Raw genomic sequence first — 21,347 nt, 5'->3', positions numbered from 1 at the left:
GTTTACTGATATTAGTTTTCATACATTTTTAAATCTTATCACCTTGTTTTTATAACTTAACTTGACATAAACATTGATAAACAGTACCAATCAAAAGTTAATTATTTAGTCATTTTGTTTCACGTCTGAAATAATTTTGAACATGGTAATGACTTTAATATCGCTATTTAAAACAAAACAACGTTCAAAACGTTATGTACATTAACCGCGCATAACGTCGCACGAGGAAGTCCATATTTTTAGAGGGTAATATGACTTGAAATAGTCTCATCCAATGAAATATTGATTAAGCTATCAATATGTGCATATAATGGAACAATACAGTGGCCTATATTTGCTTACTACCACTTCATTATAACTCTGTTGAAGGTCGTACGGTGGTCTATAATTGCTCACTACCACTTAATGTTAATTCTATCGGGTACATGTAGCTGTCTCATTGGCAATTATATCATATCTCCTCATTTCTTTTCTATATATACCCAAATAAAGTTCAATCACTTTAAGCTCTAGATCCACTATTGATGCAATATTTTATTGAACGATTATACATTGTAATATAAATAGAAATGGTATGCATAAAATTAAGAATGGAAATGGGGAATTTTCCTTCCTCAAGGTGGGGACATGAAAAAATTCAGAGAAATTCCACTGTTTCCTCCCATCCGCCCCCAATAAAAGAAAATGACCAGTCCCTTACCCATATGTTTTTGTGTGACCAGCAGCTACTCATGTATTATTGGGTATGGCTAGCAGTAAATCAAGTGTTAATGAGTATGACTAGCAATATCTCATGTTTTATTTTGTATAACTAGCAGTAAGTCCTGTGCTGATGGGTATTATTGGTAGCATCTCCTGTGTTATCGGGTAAGACTCGCAGTAACTCAAGTCTATGTGTGGCCTGTAATAACCAGTAAACTGTCATTTGACGAGCTGAAAGACATCCACTTTTTAGTGCGACTTATGCAATGAACAAAGTAATACTAGTATTTAGTGTCAACTGCATTATGCCTGGGCCGATGTTAAAAAATTAAACATGTTCCATATTTATTAAAATGCAGGTACTGTGATGCTGTTATCTGGTTGCTTCATCAATGTGCATGGAAGTAACCCTGGTGGTACATATTAACCCTAAATGTTTACCAGTATACAGCACAGAACAAAACGGTTGTTTGCATCGGACAATACAAGAGCCTTGATATAAAGTAATTGTACAAATGCAAATGTAGTTCAAAAACTATTGATGTAAAATTATAGAATTTCAGATTGACAGAAAACCAAAATCTAATTATAATTAGTAATTAAAAGATAAAAGATCTGACGACCCGCCGTTCTAGTCATGCCACGAACAGTTCATTCAATCAAAACCATGGTGGACCTCCTACGGCACCCATTAGTAGTTAAATATTCAACAAATTAATTTTTGACCTGCATGTTTGTGTCGCGTAGACCACGGCCATGTACCAAATGGTCAATATTAATCGTCCGTGTGATTTGCTCCATGGGATGTTTTCAAAATTGCAACAGAGGAAATTTCTTGGCATGACTACTTATCTACCTGAAAGAAAATAATGCCACCAATGAATTCCACACGTGAACATGTAACAGTGGTTTGATTCCGCCAGTTTACTTTATCCAGAGGAAGAAAATTCCCAGTGATATTTATCCACCAACAAAAAATCACTAGGGTTTTCTATCCGGGTCCAGTGTAAAACATCCACCAGTCATTATAAGGTTCTAAAGGAAAAAGGTTTTTTTGAAGGTGATATATATATAAAATGTATACCTAACAACAAAATTATTTTCATTTATCTGTGTTTAAAGTTATTGCAAATGGATGGTATTTTTGTTCGAGCATATTGTTTTTCTTTAATTGTTTAACATTTCTTACCGATATACCATGTTAGTTTTATTTTTCTTCCCTTAGTTTATTTATTTTGTATTTACATTGTGTCATAGGTCAAATTTATTTGTTCAGTGTATGTTCAATTGTGTTAATATGTCCTTTGATTGAGTTAAGCTATTTCAGTTGATATTTTATAGTATGTCGTTCTATGTTGTGATGTTACACTATTGTTTCAGAAAAAGGGTGAAGGTTTGGTACCATTAAAACGTTTAAACCCACTGCATTTGTTTGCACCTGTCCTAAGTCAGGAATCTGATGTTCAGTAGTTGTCGTTTGTTGATGTGGTTCATAAGTGTTTCTCGTTTCTCGTTTTTTATATAGATTAGACCGTTGGTTTTCCCGTTTAAATGGTTTTACACTAGTAATTTTTTGGGGCCTTTTATAGCTTACTGTTCGGTGTGAGCCAAGGCTCCGTGTTGAAGACCGTACCGTGACCTATAATGGTTTACTTTTATAAATTTTGACTTGGATGGAGAGTTGTCTCATTGGCACTCATACCACATCTTCTTATATCTACTTAATAGTTTTTAGTGTATTTGAAAATTGCATAGTTGATTTATGTAAAAAGTGGAGCGTTTTCATCCAAGGAATGTTCACACTAGTGTTTTTGAATCAGGAATGATTACACTAGTGATTTTGTACCGGATTGATTGCACTAGGTGGGATTAATTACACTAGTGCTTTAGATCCATTCATTGATGAAGTGATTAGTACTCATTTTGAACACACGATAACACAATAAGTAATAGTTATCCCATGAGGACGCGGTGTGTCAGTGTAAGATCACCCCGATGGCCGCAGGCCAGAGGGTGATCTAACACTGACACACCAAGTCCGAATGGGATAACTATTTTACATCCCAGCTGTTTTAGATTGGACGAAAAACCATTTACAATTCATAACATCTAGTTAAGAACGCCACACAACCATTATAACACACTTTATATATTACTATATAATATATACCCTGTATGACCCCCGAACACGATGTTAAAATTTTAAACGATGTCGACTTGATCCACTGGCCAATCGGTCCACACTAAATCGCCACTTTTTAAAAAACCGCCCCACTCTTGTTTACCAACTCGCCCCACTTATGAAAAAGGATACAATCCCAATGGACAATCAGTCTGACAACTCGCCTTATTTATGAAAAGGATTAAAATCCTACTGAATAAAGGTCTGCCAACTCGCCCCACTTATGAAAATATATTGCTTCCTTTAAATATGTTAAATTACTGAGAGTTGGTATCGAGTCGTCCTGGTGTAGGGATATGTGTCGTGGGTTGATATGCCAAAGGTCTTGAGTTCGAATCCCAGCATAGACAATGGATTTTTTCTACATAAATTTTGAAAGTGTGTCTTTTCTCAATAAATATTTCTAAGTTTTATTGTGGATTAGGCATTCCCGCCAAAATGTTTCAAAACAAAGGAAAGCATGCAAATCAAAGAAACTCAAGCTGGGGTGATCTGGTAGGGATGATCCGGCTCAGATCACCCCTGGTAGAACAAAGGAGCTGGGATGTAATGCTTATTAACGAATGAACTTAAAATAGTTTTTTTTCTATGCAAATAATTACTATAAAATCATATGCTTTTAAATTGTCAGTAATTGTAATATTTATATTTATTGGAATGCCGAAGTTTTTCTATGTATTTGCTTTTCGGTCGAATTGGATATTAAATCATATCTTCTATGTCAATATCAAAGGATGCTTCTGTAATTGAAACTTTATGTAAGAACAAATCTGCTCTTTAAATTTGGTTTGTATCAAGTTCAATGTCCTGATCATTGATAAAGTATTTTAAGTTATAACAATATCCTCCCTCATCATCAATATTATTTACTAGATTGACTCAGATTAATTAAACTGGTTCCTTGAAAATCATTTTAATTTTAACCTATTTATTTATGTAAACAATAAACCGGTCTAATATAAACAAAACAACGATATCAAGATCAACGCTTTCACACTATTTACATCCAATATTCTCTAGTGAAAAACAGTTACCCGGAATAAATACACGGCGGAATGAAAGTACGCTTACAAACACATACATGTCCCCCTTTTAAGTGAAACTCCGGCGGGTTCGTAATAGATCTTCTATGTAGAGTAAAACGGTCAGAAATAACATTTAATTAAATTTAAAAGTCTTTTAACACGACACCACTCTTTGACATCATGAATTACCAAAAATAGGGGAACAAAACACTACAACGCTCAAGGAAGAAAATGGAAACTAGACTCCACTTAAAAAAACATTTGAACTAAGATGAAGTTCACCTGTTGGGTCAGTTAACGTCCTAGATATGTGCTGTAGATTTTTTCTAGATTCCAAATTCGGTTGCTGTACAGTAAATACTTATGTTTTCACGAACTTAATAAGTAGACATTTGATTTTGTTGATTTTTAAAAGTCCAGGGGCCTGGTTTTCTAATGTATCCTAAGATATGTCATAAAATACATTTTAGGACAAATTTTATGACCATCTTATGACTATCATATATATGATATGTCATAGAATGTAATTCAAAGCTGTCATAAGATAGTCATACTTATGATGCTCTTATGACGGTTAAAAGTGAAAATATATAAGTTTGAAAATAATAATTATTACTATTCTTATCTTATACGAATATTTCATATTTTTCATTATACTGATGGTGTTAACACGATGGACAAGAAATTATATATGAAAAGAAGTTAAAATATCTGTGTTGATAATTTGTTATAATTTAGTTTATATATATATATAATTAAATAATTAAATTTACGGTCTAATGTTTATATTATGATATTCAGGATTTTGGATTAAAATCAATCGACCAAAACTTACCTGTATTATTACTGATCTATGTTTACACCTTATACATTATATATCAGTATTGTTAAAACTTTTAACACTGAGGAAGGCCATTTGTTGAGCCGAAATATTTGCAATTATTGTATAATTTATATCATCTGTTCAGTTTTTCCATCTTTGTGCGATGATATTCAACGCTTTTTAGTGTTTTGTTTTCCATCTATTTATCGGTATTGTTACACAATCTTTTAGACTCATATATATATATATATATATATATAGATTGCCTAACAATGTAATTTTAACACACTATTTAGTATGTAAATATAAGAATGTTTAAAATATTTACAAAATGATGAAAATAAACGCAATATTTCGCTAGACTAACTAGCTTTATCAAGCGTGCATCTATCCAGGTGAAATCGGATGTAGATGATAAGAAACTTTTGCAGCTCAATGTATATGTTGCACTTGAATTTAGCTGCCTTGAAAATAATACATAATTTGGATGAAGTTCAAGATTTTTACAAAATTGGTAGTTGAAGTTAGCAACGTCCATTGGCCAATATTACAGGATAAAAAGGACGATGCTGTGTACTAAATTATTCTTTATCTTTCCTGTATCTTTTCTCATCTTTTTCGTTAAGACCATCAGGTTCTAAAGTGTGGAGTTGGTGGATCCAAAAATTTTCTCTTCTCCTTCTCGCCGTGGTGTCCCACTCGGTGTTGACTTCTATGATTTGGAAGGTAACATTATCAAAAGAATGTTTCGTTGAACGAAGATGTCTTGTGAGAGGACAGTTTTTGTTGGTTTTGTACCATGAACGATGGTTATTGAGCCGAATATTAAATTTGTCCATTGTTTCTTCCACATACTGAATGCCACATGTGTCACATGTTAATATATAAATTGAGTTCTCCGTTTTACAGTTGGAATTTGAGTAGATGGTATAATTTTGTTTAGTAACGGAGCTGATGAAAGAACTGCTTGTATTGGCAGCTTTACAACACAAGCAGTTCCTTCGACCACATTGTTTGTAGCAACCGGGAGATGGAGTAGGCTGCTTTGCTAATACAGATGTCACTAATTTGTCACGGATGTTTTTAGGTCTTCTGAAGGCCATGACTGGTGGTGAGGAAAATACTTTTTTAAGATTTGAATCATTTTCTATAATTTTCCAATGCTTCTGAACAATGGAAGACACATTTTTAAAATCAGGATGGTAAGTGAGTACAAGGGGTGTTCTGTTAGCTGCTTTATTCTTATCTTTGTACTCTAGAAGTTCTTGGCGACTAGTTTTGTTTGCTCTTTCGAAAGCGCTATCAATGATGTTGTTATTGTATCCTCGAACAACTAGATGTTTACGTAGTTGTCCAAGTCTAGCATTTTGCGTATTTTCAGTAGAGCATATTCTCTTGATTCGCAATGCCTGGCTGAATGGGATGCCACGGGAGCAGTGTTTAGGATGGCAACTCTTAGGAGAAAGGAATTGATGTTTGTCCGTTTGTTTGGTATGAAGGTCCGTTATAATGGTTCCGTTCTTGATGTAACTCGTAGTGTCGAGGAAGTTTATTTTCTCCATAGATGATTCATATGTAAATTTTATTGAATGGTGGAAAGAGTTACAGTGTCCTAGGCACTTATATATATATATATATATATATATATATATATATTATATATTAAAAGTCTAAATTGAAAACAACGTTCAAACCTATGATGGCGTTGGATAAAAACCGCAATTTTTATACGTGTGCATGCAAAACAAATTTCTTGGTAGAGGGGTCTAAATACAGCACAAACAATAATTTCCAAAAGACCAAAAAAAAGTGAAAAAGTCTATTTTAACAAATCGCATTTGACTAACAGGTCGAACAACTGATGTTCTTAAACCCTGCTGACTGCCATTGGCGATTGCCAAATAAACGTATCACATGATGTAACAAAATGGATCTTAAAAATTATTAATTTAATACCAAACAGAAAACAATAAACTTGCGGAAAAGATGGTATACCGCAAATATGAGGTGAAATTTTTTTTTTTTATATATTATATATATAATTATCTAAATAACAGCACACCAATGTTAAATCTGCGGAAGCAAATTTTTGTTCTTCTCTCGCCGGGATTCGAACTCATGCTATTGGGATATCGAGACAACACGCCTGCACTGTGTCCAGCGCTCTAGACCACTCGGCCACCTAGACTGAACTAAAAAATCAGCTTTGGGTGGCCTAGTGTATCTAGAATTGTAACACAGTACATGATATTTTAGGCATGAAGATGGAATTGATTGCAGATTAGCTAAATTATTTATTGTAAAGGATCGTAAGATGCAGTCACAGAAATAATAAAATGATAAGTACGTCTAAACAAGTGACAACTCTACGACAGATCCATGCATTGGATCACCTGTTAAGGTGATACACGGCTGAAAACACATATTTTATTCATAATTACTCTAAATAACAGCACACCAATGTTAAATCTACAAATTTGCGGAAGCAAACTTTTGTTCTTCTCTCGCTGGGATTCGAATTCATACTACTGGGATATCGAGACAACATCGCCTGCACTGTATCCAGCGCTCTAGGCCACTCGGCCACCTAGACTGAACTAAAATTCAGCTTTCGGTGGCCTATATATGTATGAAACGTCTAGATATTAGTCAACGGTTTTCTTACGAGGGCGCTGGATCGTTACAAGTAATTATACATGTATACAATAAATAAATTATATAAACGCCTAAAAAGTGTACAAAACAACACCAACATTAAAAAAGGAAACATTAAATGCAGTTATCTATAAATATTTCGGATAACAAATATCCTTCATCAGTATGATTATGATGTAAAATGAATCATATCAATCTATTCTGATTCAACTATAACAATCTTGAAATTTATACAATTAAAACCGAACACGACAATGCTTGTACAATTCTAAAATTTCAAAAATGGCGTAGGTTAGGTATTTACAACCGAGACTGCATAGATATGCTACTAAAAAAAATAGTAATGTGCGATATGAATAGGTACATTTCTAAAACTTTCAGCAGTTTGATAATGATTAAAAAAAAAATAATAATTTTGAAACAGGTTAAGTAATAGAACGTGGCTGCGTACTTATACATTCCAAATGAATGGCACCCTGCGATTTAAACTGGTATGATTCTAGAATTTTAGAGTTAACAAAGGCAAAGGAATAGCAACAGAGACTGCGTAGTAATATGAAATATAACCCAAACGAAAAGCACTGCGCGAATTAGAACTACACATTTTCAATTATCCCATTTGGTGCCAAAGTTTTTAATTTTCTTATCCAAAATCTTTCCCGAGCGAGTCTATCCTCCTTAGACCAAGCAGTGTTGTGGTGTATGATTGTAATAGCCTGTCGATTGAGATCTGCCTCAGTGTGGTCAGGGGATCTCAAATGTCGACTGAGAGAAAGGTCTGGCTTGCATTCATAGTCGCTACGATGGCCGTTCATACGTTTATGAAATGACTGTTCTGACTCGCCAACATACTGTTTACCACATTTACACTGTAGGAGATACACATCATTTGTATTCTTGCAATTAATATTGCAAAATATGGTGTATTCCGTACCAGTGGAGTGACTGTTAAAAGCCTGGGTATTTAGAATTTGCTTTCAAGTCAGACATCGTTTGTTTCCGCATCCCTTGCAAGAGCCAACAGACGAAGTGCCTGATTTAGAGGATAAATCAGCTCTCAACAGCAAGTCTTTAAGGCTTTTGGGCCTACGGAAAGCCAGTACAGGATGCTCCGGAAATATCTTGGATAGTTTAGGATGTTTTTCGATTTTTTTCCAATAATCGCGGATAAGGTGTGATAACTTGTCAAATTTGGGATGGTAAGTCAGCACAAACGGCACTCTTTTGTTGACATTTTTGTCTTTATATTGTAAAAGTTCATCTCGGTTGATGTTGTTGGCACGGTAGAAACCTTTATCAATTTCTTTTCTTCAAACGCTTTAACAGGCGCCAACCTTCGTCCTAACCTGAAATAGTAGTGTAACATTACAACATAAAAAGACACACTATAAAATATCAACTGAAATGGCTTAACTCAATCAAAAAGACATATTAACAAAAATAAGTAAACATACACTGAACGAATAAATTTGATCTATGACACAATATAAATACAATATTAATAAAAAAGGGGGGAGATGTAAAACAATGCCAAAAAGACAACTATACCCTTTAACAAAATGGCTTTAAGTGAAATAACGTACAAAGGTAAATTTAAATATAATTATTTAGTTGTAAGGAGAACGGAAATATTTTTTACAAAATAAATAAAGTTGTAAATTTATCGTCATACTTATCAAATGTGGTACATATTAAATACTGAGACAAGATATAACACAAAATAATACATTGAATAGCAAAAATGCATTACAAATTGTGTCAACAGGTCAAATTAACACAAAAGTACGATTTGAGAGTACTCGCAGTTACTAAATAAAATTGAGAATGGAAATGGGGAATATGTCAAAGAGACAACAACCCGACTAAAGAGCAGATAACAGCCGAAGGCCACCAATAGGTCTTTAACGCAGCGAGAAAATCTCGCACCCGGAGTTGGTCCTCAGCTGACCCCTAAATAAAATTGTGTACTGGTTCAGTGAAAATGGACGTCACATTAAACTCCAAAACATATAAAGGAACTAAAATTAAAAAAACATACAAGACTAACAAAGACCAGAGGCTCCAGACTTTGGACAGGTGCAAACATGCGGCGAGGTTAAACATGTTTTGTGAGATCTCAACCCTCCCCCTATATCTCTAGCCAATGTAGAATAAAGAAACACATAGCAATACGCACAGTAAAACTCAGTTTAAAAGAAGTCAGAGTCCGATGTCAGAATAGGTAACAAACGAAACTAAGCAAAATGACAATGATACATAAATTAACAAAGGACTACTAGCAGTTACTGACATGCCAGCTCCAGACCTCAATTAAACTGATTGAAAGATTATGTCTTCATCATATGAAAATCAGGTACAATCCCTCCCGTTAGGGGTTTAGTATCATACCATCATAAAATATATGAGAAGAACATAACCCGTATCATGCCAACAACTGGTTTTAGAATAAATGTTTATTTCCGATGCAAAGACCCTATGAGTGAATCAATATTAATACCAAAATATACAATCCTTAATGACCTGATAACAGTATCGTACCTATATCCCTTCCGAATAATCGATGTGAAATACCTGAACGTATCAAATGTCTGCATGTTGATTTATATTTACGAATGATGTCCTTGTACCGATGATAAAATTTAGTAAATGTTTTGACTAGTTTGAGATATCGAAAACCCTGGTGTAATAATTTTTCAGTAATACAGAGATTTCTATCGTTGAAATCAAATACGTTGTTACATACAAGAGCGAATCGAACAAGTTGAGATATATAAACACCATAAGATGGTGACAAGGGAATGTCACCATCTAAAAATAGATAATTAACAATAGGAAATGAAAAATCATCTCTTTTATCATAAATTTTGGTATTAAGTTTCCCGTTAAAGATATAGATATCAAGATCCAGGAAAGGGTAGTGTTCATTGTTAGTATGTTACATACACGAGCGAATCGAACAAGTTGAGATATATAAATACCATAAGATGGTGACAAGGTAATGTCACCATCTAAAAATGGACAATTTTGATTGTACCAAGTGTACTAGTAAGTAGAATAGGTAGTTTAGTAGTGGAACAATGGCTTGAAGACGAAATAAATCTATATTTGTAAGGAGTTTTGTGCAGCTTCGGAAGCCAGTACATAGTTGGAACTTTCATTGTATTTGGTTCTGCTTGTAAAGAGGTAGCTAAAAGTTGATTTTGTTACAGGTGTCATTTTCCAAAAATGGAGTCAGTTGGAATGTTGGTGAATTCGTGATTTCCTTTTTAAGAACCTCAATGTAAAATTTACGTCAAACAATAATGATATTGTTAGCAGCCTTATCAGCCGGGACAAAAACAAATTCCTTGGCGAGTTCTTTTATCTTATGTTTGATACGAGAAATTGGGCTATTATGGTTGTTGTTAGGAGTAAAATGTTCTTTAAAATGTTGAATACGTATATCACCTATGTTCAATGTTCATTATCGAATTAAAAAAAAGAATCTAATGATTTCTTGTCAGCTTTTTCTCGTTTTATCCATTTAGAGCAGTAAGTACGGAGTGAGTCGTGGATGATGTTACGACACTCATTCCAATAAATAATTGACGGGGGACAATATTTAGGTCCTTTACTGTGGAATAATTTCAACTCTCGGTCACGAACGATGTTAAGGTCTCTTGTTATAATATGGGAACTGGGGCCATAAATGTATTCGGAATTACTGCAATTTCATGACATAGGTGTATTGTCACTGATATTGACATCTTTACACACTTCGCTGTAATTAAACACATATTTCCGGGTAGATTTTTTGTAAACATAACAAATAAGAGGGAGCTCAGTATTATCAAAATAGCCCGGAATTTGTTCTTTCACAGAATGATCATTAAAAATACCGGCAATATTTACAAAATCAAAACCTTTATTGAAATATTTAATTTTAATAAAAATTTTTTGTTGTTTTCTGGGCGATCAATTTTTGGAAACAATTTAGAATAACAATTAATATGCAATTATAATTTGGACGATTTCATACTTAGGACTGCAATATGGAATTATGTTGCATTCCTCCAAAATTTGATGTAATTTATTAACAGGTAACGAACAGAGCTTGGTTTATAGATAATGTTTACCGTTGTTTTATTAAATAGAAATTAGGTCCGAAATATTTGTATTGTTATTACGAAATTTTCTTTGATTGCGATTTATTCTACGCCCATGAGAACGGTTTTTACGAACTGTTTTAGAAACTATATCCAAAATGTTAACAGAAACTGTTCTAGATATACTACCAATTCCCATGATATTGTCATTTAGACAGAGAGGATAGACTGTCTGTAATTTTTTAATCCAATTTAATTCAATTATTTTTCGTGATCTTACAAATTTTGAATGAGATTCCCCAGGCTGCTTATTAACTACTCCTAAAGGTTGAACTGTTAGATATTTAAAATGATGATTGTTCTTCTTAAGGTGTTGATAAATGATACTTTTGAATTTATGGGGTCTTTTAAAACGATAAAGGTGTTCTTGCGTGCGTTTAGATAAATATCGTACTGAATACCGCATCCCGGTTTGTTTCATGTGAGTAAATATATAATACTGTTAGTTTTTCAAGTGATGTCAGTTTCAAAATTAAAGGAAAGTATGCGACCATTAAACGTGGACCTTACAGTATTGTTGGTGGAAAGACGGGGGCATGTAAGTCATTTTTTGGCATGAAACTTATAGATAGAAGGGTAACCACGATTTTTTTTATTAAAAATGTTAGCAACAGTAGTATTTTTAGATAATCGATTTTGAAGATTGAGACGTGTAGATACCCTTTGAACGAGTTTAGAATTTAGTATTTTTCCATTTCGAAGTATCATTATTTGTTTTTTGTTATCCGTTTTACCAATTGAAAGGAGCAAAGCATGGCGTCCAGAATATGAACCAGCACACAGGAATATAATAAAGTAAAAATGATACAACTGTTCGACTAAAGACGTCAAACGCTATCCGCCATCAAGTACCCGACAGAATACGTTAGCAACAGAAATAGAGGACAAAACACAAAAGACAGGGTATATCAGGGTAGCGCCTGACGTCTGAGTTAATAGTAGAATGGGGCTGAATAGTGAATACTGTGTTTTAAATAAATATTCCTAAAGAAATGAACAAAGAGATGTTCTCGCTCGGACACACACTCCATTAGCTAGTATATTATAAGAGCATAAACCTGAAGCACGGGGAGGCACTCTACTGTCTCCACAAGGCAATAAAGACAAACTCTGTAAAAAAAAAAATTGAGAATGGAAATGGGGAATATGTCAAAGAGACAACAACCCGACCAAAGAGCAGATAACAGCCGAAGGCCACCAATGAGTCTTCAACGCAGCGAGAAAATGCCGCACCCGGAGGTGGTCCTCAGCTGGCCTCTAAATAAAATTGTGTACTGATTCAGTGAAAATGGACGTCACACTAAACTCCAAAACATATAAAGGAACTAAAATTAAAAAAAAACATACAAGACTAACAAAGACCAGAGGCCCCAGACTTTGGACAGGCGCAAAAATGCGGCGGGGTTAAACATGTTTTGTGAGATCTCAACCCTCCCCGTATATCTCTAGCCAATGTAGAATAAAGAAACACATAGCAATACGCACAGTAAAACTCAGTTTAAAAGAAGTCCGAGTCCGATGTCAGAAAAGGTAACAAAAGAAACTAAGCAAAATGACAATGATACATAAATTAACAAAGGACTACTAGCAGTTACTGACATGCCAGCTCCAGACCTCAATTAAACTGATTGAAATATTATGTCTTCATCATATGAAAATCAAGTACAATCCCTCCCGTTAGGGGTTTAGTATCATACCATCATAAAATATATGAGAAGAACATAACCCGTATCATGCCAACAACTGGTTTTAGAATAAATGATTATTTCCGATGCAAAGACCCAAGCTAGTTAAAAGCCAAAACAATTAATAATAAAAAAATATGCATCAGAGACTAAAATCAACTAAAGCACATCTCAGGTATTTAGTGTTTTTACGCCATGGACGGTCAAAGAAGACATGACGTAAGCTTGTGCAATGCCATAATAAAAGTATCGACAGGTAGTAGGATAGTTAGGATCTTACCTTATAATAAATATGTATAATGTTATATTTAGATAAAGCAATCTCTATATAGAAAATGAACGTTGATGTGTATTTATACATCCCAAAAAGGACATTCGAAAAGAATACAAATTTAGTTATGTTTTAATTTGTTGATGACAAAATCGATATTTGTGCCAATGTAAACAATATTCAAAGATCTTATTACAACATTAATAAGATAACCTTTACTGATAAGTTTGTTTAAAGGTTCGATGAGTTCAGACATGTCTTCGTCATAAGATACTTTCGAAAACCTGGTCCCAGGTCTTGTCTTTCAATTTCCTCCTTGTCCCTCTAATAAATAATTGTAAATCCATGATACCCTACGCGAACAGATCTACAACATTTTAAAAGTTGGTGATATGTAAATGTGACCTGCAGTCACCTATCATTTTGCCTGATATGACTGTTAATGGTATTTTGAATATTTCCAATAAACAGTAATTTTCAACGTAATACAGAGAGGATAATCAAAAGATTAAAACGGAATATCTGAAACCTTAAGTTAAAATTAAAGGATAAAAGATGCATATTAAAGAGACTGACAGATTTATGATGTTAAGCACCAACTAAGTAACGTGGCATGTAATAACACCGTCGATTTTAATCTCAATTTTTTGCCGGAAATAATCTTAGCGAATTACTTATAAATCACTTAAACCATTGACGTGACGTCAGCCTATTCATTTACCGTGGATTCTTTTTCTAGAATCAACGCTTTCTAAATCTGTCGCTGAAATGGATTCACCAAATTATATTCAATTGTTTCCTTTGTCTGTCTAATCTCATTAAGTTTGAATTAGCTAATTTACTGATTTCTGTTCACTAATGGAATTAATTTAAAAACTTACCTTTAATTTTTGTAACTTTTGTCTAGGTTAGTCTATGGAAAGGTATATACTATGAAATTTAGAGCGAGGGGCTTGCCCCGAGCTCTTAATTTCATAGTATATACCTTTTCATAGACTATCCAATTTAGCACATATTTACAACTCGAGTTATCTTTGAATTGATCTATTGATAGTTTACTTTGGCTGACTACTTGTATCACAGGTGTTTGTAAAACGGAGTTCATTAACAAAGTTTTGTAAAATCTACTCACTAGTATCATTGTCAAATATGTGATTTCAAAAGGCCCTTGACCCCCGAATGAAAAGATGGTAGCTGCTGGTTTAAGTATGTATATTGATTTAAAGTGTAGTTTTACTATACATGTTCTTCTTACATGGTAAGATGACCAAATAAATTGACCAAAAGCAGGCAATAATTAAATTGCAGTGGAAGCCGTTTACATGTTTTGAAAACATTTTTTAATTTCACAGTAAAACTAAAGCTATAATAAAATTGAAACATATAGATAGTTTGTCCATAGATATAGTCTAGCAGATAGGCATTAAAAAGCAACTACCAATTGATCAGAGATTATAGGTTTTGTGTTTTTTTTTATTATTTCAAAGTAAAAACTTAAAGATTTATCAGAATATGTTTATATATATATATATATATATATATATATATAGGTGGCACATTATCCTCAGACATAATCACAGTTTTTCAATTCATGACATCGTCCGGAACATGCATGAAATATTTGTCACTGGACATTAAGCAACCAATAATCAATAAATCAATCAATTCATGACGAAATAGATCACCTTCCTTAAGAAAGTTTAAAAAGTTATCACCAAGTTGCTTTAATTTCCCTTCACAAGGTTTTATAGTACACACTTTTTTGTGTACAAAGTAAATGCATGGATGATACATTATCATAATTTTAAGATATCATTGTACTCTAATCAAGGTATAAAGAACCATATGTATTACCCTTTATTTAAATGAAAGAAATTTGCAATTGTCAAAAACATTTTTTAGATCCAAAGATTTTAATAGCAGGATATATAAAAATCAACGTGAAAACTAATTACAAACTATTTAATTTAATTTGGAACACAGCATTTTATTTCAAAATAGCCAGTGGCAATTTTTGTTTTAAATATATTGATTGCGATACAATGAAATCTTACCCTTGTGGTCATTCATGCCTAGTTACTTAGTACACAGGAAAAGTATGCACTATGAAAATTAGAAGGCAAATATAAGCAATTTGATTGGACGAGAAGTTGTAAGTATGTGCTAAATATGCCTTCGTATATGTAAGAGAATGATAATCCCTTTCTTCATGATTAAGTACGAGCGTTATCATTCTCTTAATAACTTAGAATATTGTAAAGTGCTCAAGGCTTAAATGATCTCTTGATTGGTCGTATTTAAGAATTAGTTTCATTGCCAGTGCAATGTTTGTAATAAATGCATGACTTCCTTTTTAGGCATGATTTCATTTATGGATTAGTTTTAGTGATGTACAAATGTAAGGACCTTCTTATAATTTTGGAAAATATAATAAATTATGTTTTATACATTAGATGACACAACAGTACAATGAAATGGTAAGAAATGTTTCCAGATTGTGAGTATGAATGTAAATCATGTAATATTTTAGCGTTTTTTGTTTTGTTTATTTCCATTTCAAATCAATAAATTCAAAATATGAGTTACAAATAAATTTTATTTTACAGCCAATATTTTAGTCCAGTCCTTTACATCAAATACTACTTCATTATGTCAGGGAAATGTTCAAATACAATACAAATATATTCAAAAGTTAAACTAAATTCCTTTTTTCAGAATTTTATCAGAATATTGAAAATTACTATACTCACCAACCGCGGATCCAGTAACCAATGGTACTGCACCAGTAAACTTCATCTAATTTTGATTTTTTTTGTTTTTTTCAACAAAATTCAACTTTTAGTCAGTTTTAATCACAAATTCTTTCAAGCTGATAAATGTACTTCGGGGCATTTGTAACTCATTTATAGAAACTCTTTGTTTTAAACTGTAAGTAGGCCTAAACAATAGGATAATCCCTTACTAAGAACATGATTTCATTCATTCTTCACAATTAAGAAACACCAAATCCTACAATTTCATTGGTCGAGAGCACTTTGCTATATTCTAAACTGGGAATAGAACCCGTCCTTGAAATCTGTTATGTGTGACTGACATCAACTTTCGACGAAACCTCTCGGCTACCAATTGGTTACAATTTAAATGTCTATTATATATATATAAATGAACATATGATATATATCGGTACAACGGACACACAGGGTTTGTACCTTTATATATACATAATAGGCAATCGTATAGTGTACGTTGGTAGCCGCGAGGTTAGCATCGTTAAGATCAATGAGTTAAAGAGTCAAGTTAAAGGTAGGGACTTGTCGATTTAGGTTCGAATCCCTGTATTCTCTTTGTTGTCCCTATTCTTTAGTTTTTCTGTTTTTTCTTATTTTGTATGTAATATGGATATTTTTGTTATAATAGCGAGATTTACCGTTTATTTTTGGATTATTATTGGCTATTTCACATATTTGAAACGAAAATGATTACATTCAGTTTGTCCATTTTTGTTTTATAAATATAGTAAGATTTCATCTGTTTTACTACATAATTTTACAAATGTTTATCAAATTCCTATGCGAGTAAATCGTGATGTGCCTAGAATTAGGCTTCTTGCTAGAAATTTCGGTAACATACTTATTATATATACTTTTATATATGTTCTTTGGTCAGGTTGTTGTCTCTTTGACACATTCCCCATTTCCATTCTCAATTTGATTAGAAATAAGTTCGAATATGTCTTATTTTGTAAACACAGATAATATTCAGATGCCTGATAATTTAAAGGCAGACGTGTTGTGTTATATTTGTATTTTTCTAACAAATTAGTTGTGATCTTATATTTAGTAATTCATCGTTGAACATGATACCATGGTTACTTAAACTCACTTACAATACCTTCTAATTAAGAAAAGGCTTTAATTTTGAAAAGACATTAACACAATATTGTATCTATATTACAGAATATTCTATTGAATGTGATAAACAAGAAAAATTGAACTTCAATGCACTGAATTTATAGCAAATTATTTTACCGCACATACATGCTCAATTACAATGTTTCCTTTTAGGTATTTAGATCTACCTTTTTGGTTGGCACTACATTAACTTGCGTATACAATATTCGCAGTGCTACGGTTTTGACATTTGGTGACTGGCAGTAACCCTTCACATAAGCTTTTATCCTCGTGCACAGCAAACCAACAGCCAAATAGTGTCATGAAAGACGGTCGGATCTCGACCAGACAACAGTTATGCACATGCCTATATATCACATAAAGCAATAATGTAAACTTACCTGCCTCCAACATGTATATATATTAAACGAATGGCAAGCCGTTCTCATCAAAACTATGTTTAAACCATTTTTCGAAAAAACCCACACACTGAGATTTATAAACCTAAAAGCAAACACTGAGAATTACAAATTACACACTGAGATTTCATAAAGACGCACTGAGATTACAAAAAACTGAAAAAACACACACTGAGAATTGAAAATTACACACTGAGATTTCAAAAAGACACACTGATATGAAATAAACTGAAAACACGCACTGAGAATTTGAAATTACACACTGAGAATTTAAAATAATACACTTAGATTTGTGCGCACTTTCGTGCGCACATATCTTATTAACATACTTAATCTGAATTTACTACAAGCTTAAAACAACTAGGGGACAGAACTCATTAGTTCTTCAATTTGGCGCCAAATTCTTTATAAAAAAACATTAGAAATACAACGTATAGAAAAACTACGTTATTAAAGACCAATAGAACAAGAAAAATACCAATTTACTCACATTACAAAAATATAACCAAATGGTGAAAAACTTTATTAAAATTATAAGAAAACATTGGATCAATCTTCCAAAAAAAAACAATGCAGTGAAATTTTTACCCAAGTACCTATTATAGCATATAAACGTAACAAAAATATAAAAGATTACCTTGCGAAATCAGGGTAACAGTTGAAAGACTTTTGAAAAGGAACCCATGCTTAAACAGATTTAAGCAAAAAATCCCGACACACTGTTAGTAATAATCTGAATAATATGCAACAAACTTATGAATATGAGTTAACAAAAAACGATGTTAAGTCTTGAAATTTATTACGAATGTTGGTTGAAGGAACCGCATTTCATTATAATGACGAGAGTTCGGGAGACCAAGATATTAATCTATTGAATTATTCATCTAATGAAAATTCATAAGTAATGTGCATATTAATCTCAGTGTGTATTTTTGAAATCTCAGTGTGTAATTAACAATTCTCAGTGAGTGCTTTTCAATTTATTTCATCTCAGTGTGTACTTTTAAAATCTCAGTGTGTAATTTTGAATTCTCAATGTGTGTTTTTCATTTTTTTAAATCTCAGTGTGTAATTTTGATTTCTCAGTGTGTTATTTTAGGTTTTTAAATTTCAGTATGGTTTTTTAATTCTCAGTGTGTATTTTTTTTCAAAAATAGGGTTTAATCATAGTTTTGACGAGAACGGTTTGCCATATAAACAAATGTAGAAGATATTAGTAACGACAACCACTGATGTGGTTGCTGAATAAGAATGAACACATATTTTGGTGTTAAACTTATCGCATGAGTACTCAAACATTCTTATTTTGTCCTAATAAGTTGAATAACGAAAGTTTATTTTCCCTCTTCGTTCTGTATGACTGGTGTCTATTCTGTGTCATTTTTATTCTATCAAAACGATCTCCTGCTTTTTATTCCAAAATGGAGATCTTCTTTTTGTTCTCATACATTTTTAATTTATATAGTTAATGTGATCATGAATGCTAATTATTACAGAACACACTATTTAAGTTGATCTATATTTTTTTTAATCATAAAAATTCAAAATGGCGGCTGCCATCAGACCTCACTCTGACTTTTAGAAGTAGAAGAGCAAATAAAGCGCTGTTCCTAGGATCTTGGTTTTCCATAATCGTAAAGTGGTTTCCTGTCGTGTTTTGATACACCACGTCCTACATTTTGTCCTATCTTGCTGACTTTTCATGTACTGTCAGCCAATATCTTGACCAGTGTTTAGTATGTGTACAACATAAAATTTAATCCTTCTTGTTTGGTCAAAGTTACATACAAACAACAAATATTATGGAAGCATATGGCCACATAATAGTTTTCTTGTGCAGATAAGACGAGGCAAGATGAACGTTCAAACCGACAAGCAAATTATTTTTGCCAAACCTGAGTTTCAGTGGTAGGCAATGAATTCTAAAATTAAACACGTTTATTACAAAATAGAAAGATCATAGGAAAACTGAACCCCGATTCTTACCAATTTTTCCCCATGTACCCTTTCGTTTACATTTGCAACTTTTTGAAAATTCAAACAGAACACCTGAGCCCAGAATCTCTTTGGTGCATCTAAAGAAAAACCGATACAAGCTTATTTCTAGGGGAGAACATAAGAAGAGAAACCATTCGTCTAGCATTAAAGCGGCATGCAAGCTGCTTGCAAGCTCCCTAGTTTGCTTTTTGCGATTTTGTTAAATTAAGAATAATTCCGTGTGAACCGTATGATCTTGACTCGACCATAACCTGCTGAACCGCCATACCCCAAAATGATTGGAATGAAAATATCATTAATCGATTGTTTCATTTTCAAAATTAATTATCTGTGCTTTGAGTTTTCTTAAATCATTATTAATTGATAATATTATAATGTCAAAATTAAACAGACAAACAAACATGTCACAAAAGCTGTTACAAGCTCGACGCAGGTATCACAATATTTTGGTAACTTAAAAAGAATTCCGTATGAAATTACCCTAACGAACTTGACTCGACCATAACCAATTATGCAAGTTTCATGCTTATAAAAATCGTGCTATAAATTTAATTGACAGGTGTAAAAGCTAGGGAGACGAAAGATTCCAAAGGGATATTCAAACTAATAAGTCGAAAGAGAACGGAAAATTCCAAGGAAAAAAACGACAAAACGACAAAAAGAAAACAACAGTATACCAACGCAACATAGAAAAATAAAGACTGAGCAACACAAAACCCATCAAAACATAGAGGTTAAACACTTACGTCTTGCTATAATTTAAATAAACAAGAGGCTCCAAAGAACCTAAATCGCTCACCTGGTTAAAAACAATATGGCATTTTGATATTTATTATTTTCCCCTTCATTGCAATCAGTTATATAGTAATTCGTTAAACCAACTTTCAAGGACAATGACAATTTCGGCTAAGTTGACTTATTTATAGATCTTATTTTGCTGAACACGTTTGCTTATTACAATTTCTCTCTATCTATTATAGATTCTGCAAAAAATACAGGGCAATAACTCCAATAAGAAATCAATTAACGATTCATCCATGCTGACTTTCTTGTAAATCATATTTTTTTTCAAAATTTTTACTTGGAAAGATTCTTTTTATCAACTATAGTTTCCCCTAAAAATGCAAAAATGCTAAAAATCATCATTCAAAGCTAGCTTTAGAAGGAGGCATTTGACGATTTTTGCTAAGTTGACTTATTTGTAGATCTCATTGTCCTGAACATTTTCACTGCATAACATTTCTCTCTATCTATATAGTTTTCAAGATAATAACCAAAAACTGTGAAAAAAGACATTTCAGGGGAAAAGTCCGCAGGAGACAGACATTGACCTGCAAATCATTTTTTTCTCATGTCAAATTTGCTCTAGCTTCAGTTTTTGAGATTTAAAATAAACAATTACGACTACGGACGAATGGACGGATGGGAAGAAAATTGACGACGACGACGACGGACGTCAAGTGATGGCAAAAGCTCACATGGGCTTTTTGGCCAGATGAGCTAACAAAAATGACCGTAAGAAAAATATCAACAATTTATTGTCTCCATTCTA

This window comes from Mytilus californianus, unplaced genomic scaffold (genome assembly GCF_021869535.1).
Source record: "Mytilus californianus isolate M0D057914Y unplaced genomic scaffold, xbMytCali1.0.p SCAF_6, whole genome shotgun sequence".
NCBI lineage: Eukaryota > Metazoa > Mollusca > Bivalvia > Mytilida > Mytilidae > Mytilus > Mytilus californianus.
The sequence above is the reverse complement of the archived record's forward strand: the minus strand, read 5'-3'. Positions refer to the sequence as shown.